Here is a 2995-nt window from a genome sequence, read left to right on the forward strand (position 1 = left end):
AATCATAATAAAGTCATAGAGAGCATAAGAGATAAGAGAGATTGAAATAATAGCGTCAGGCACATTTCATGGTAGCATGCTCACCTCAGACCAGCTTGGTGGTCCATGTGGAGATAAGGGGAGGGGAATGAGGAAAGGGGAAAAGGGAATAGGGGAACAAGGACTGGAGAGGAGAGGGGGATGGGGGGACTGGAAAGAGGCCAAGAGGGGAGCCTAGAGATCTCTTAATTGCTAACCCAGGCTTATATTATATACCTTTGGGGGCAGGGATGCAAGCCCCCTAATTACAGGTAAAGACATACCTCACAGGAAGGGGCTGCACTATAGATTATACAGCAATGAGAGGGGGACAATCTAGGAATATACACACAATAGGAAGAGGAGGGATTGGGAGTATACATGTGAGAAGAAGGGTGGACCCTAGATTTAGGATGGCAGCCTAACCTTGGATGTCACTGAGCTGGCTTGGGTGTAAACCCACCCAGCAGGGACCAAACTGATGGCTGCAAGCCTTTAGGGAGAAGTAGCCCATTGTCCTTAACAGCAGGGAGCGGGCTCTACCTGTGGTGGCCCAGTCAGTAGTCTGGCAACTGACTGCCTTCAGGAAGGATATCTCTAAGCATCCGACCTCCCACCATATGCTGGCAAATAGCCTCTAATGTTTCTCATATCTTTGGGGGAGACAAAGCTGGGGGAAAGTCTCTATAATCCCACAGGCTCTGATTCTGTGTGCAACAGAACAAGACAATGCCTGATGCTGAGCCTCTTCACAATCCTTGTTATGGTTGAGCCTGCTGTTTCCGTCACTGTGTCCAATATGTTCAGCCATCCTGTCCAATATTTTTTGAGCATGTCCCATAGTACATTTTTATTAGTTTTATTGAGATATCTTTAACATATCATACAATTCAAAAGTGCAATCATATAAAGAAGGGTTGTACATGTCCCATAGTAAATTAATAAAGAAACTTCTGAATATTATCTAGTATCCTATGTAGTTTAGCCATCTCATGACACAGAAATATTTCTTACTATAATTGAATCCATTAGTATTCTGGTTCTGCCCCAACATCAGGTACATTTTAGTTAGTGAACCAGTATCTCAGAACTTGATCATCTTCCTCATCCGAACCAACTCAGCCATTGCCACTGAGTCAATTCTGACCCCGAGTGACCCTGTAAGACAGAACTGAACAGCCCCACGGGGTTTCCAAGCTATCAGTCTGTATGGAAGGAGACTACCATATCTTTCTTCTGTGGGGTAGCTGATGGATACAAATTGATGGTTTCTCAGCTAAAATCAAAGAACTTAACCCATGGGCCACTACGGCTCCTAACACCTTCCTATGCATTGATGGAAAAAATCACTGCACTTGGAAGTGAGGGCTAGATTTGACCCCACTTTCCTTAAAACAGCTGCTCTCCCAGCTGCACTTCCATTAGTTAACATACTCTCATGTAAGAGATTTATTATAGAATGAAATCTTAAGAAAATTTCTACTCCTAGGCAAAGCTCTTGTTTTTCTCTGGGGCTATTTTCATGTGATGTTTTTGGCTTTTACTTCTAACTCAAAGCAATTTATACAGCCTGCTTTACTGCAACATTGCACATGGTAGGTATAGTTGTTTTACAACAAAAATCAAAGTTAAACATCCATGAAAGCTTTGATGCACATTGTGTCCTCTGAGCACTCCAGTCAAGAACCACGTCTCAATCTAAGGATTGAGTGTGAATCCCCTCCTCTCACCCCTCATACTGACTGAATTCTGTTTTCTAGACACCAAAGCTTTATTTTCGCCCATATTTTCTTATTGCATTGTATGTATGTCCTGCCTTCTTAAATTCTTTCTAGAATTAGATGGAGTGTTCAAAAAATATAATAAAATGCTTTCTATTCTTGATGCCTACTCTGTTGTGCCCTCTGCAGGCAGAAAGTGAGCCACAATTTACTTACAGCTTGTCCGGGAGATCCTCCACCAGGAGGAAGGTTTAAAGTAATTGGGGATTTTTGAACAAATAATCATTATCAACCAGACCTCATCTATTCACAGCAAGGGTTCCTTCCTTCTCTGTGGCGAAATATTGGGAAACCACATACCCTATTTCCAATAGATTTCCCTACCTCCTACACCCACATTACAAGGGAACACCAAAGCCCCCTTTCAGACCTTTAAAATGTGGCTCTGTGGGTGGGAGGGAAAAAAAGACCCAATAGTTATAATGACACAGAGATGCGGATTTTTAAGTGATGCAGTTTAGCTGTGCTTTGCAGACAAATACCAACAATCGTAAGGACCCCTGCAATGCAGCAATCAGAGATAATGTGAGATTTTGCTTTCTGCTTTTAGCAAAAGTGCAGCTTACAAGATAAGCAGCAAAACAGCCAGTTTCCATTTGGAGTAGAAACCATGGTGGATCTACCATGGATTGTTGTTGGTTTTTTCCGGCACACTCCTTTGTGTGGGTTAAAAAAAAAATTGTCAGTGATCTCATCTTCTAAAATAGCAGACCCAAGTGAATAGGCATATTATGCCAACTAAGTCCATATAAACGGTCTGGGTAATGCAATCAGAGTAACATTATTATTCCTTGTCTAAACCCTTCAGGCCCACGGAAAACTAAATGTTAATCTGATGCATATTTAGGGAATACATTATGTGGCAAAGAAAATGAAGACCTTCAAGCGGCCATCTAGCTCAGAAGCAACAAAGCCCACATGGAAGAAGCACACCAGCCTGTGCGATCACAAGGTGTAGAAGATATCAGGGATCAGGCATCATCAGAACCAAAAATCTTACCGTAGTGAATGAGGTGGGGAGTGTGGAGTGGAGACCCAAAGCCCATGTATAAGCCACGGGAGATTTCCTTGCAGAGGGGTCTCGGGGAGGAGACAAGTCAGTCAGGGTGCGATGTAGCAACGATGAAAAATACAACTTTCCTCTAGTTTCTAAATGCTTCCTCCACCCCCCATCCCCTCCCACTATCATGATCCGA

The sequence above is a fragment of the Echinops telfairi genome, unplaced genomic scaffold (assembly GCF_000313985.2).
Source record: "Echinops telfairi isolate 266 unplaced genomic scaffold, ASM31398v2 ScPeMD7_18;HRSCAF=68, whole genome shotgun sequence".
Classification (NCBI taxonomy): domain Eukaryota; kingdom Metazoa; phylum Chordata; class Mammalia; order Afrosoricida; family Tenrecidae; genus Echinops; species Echinops telfairi.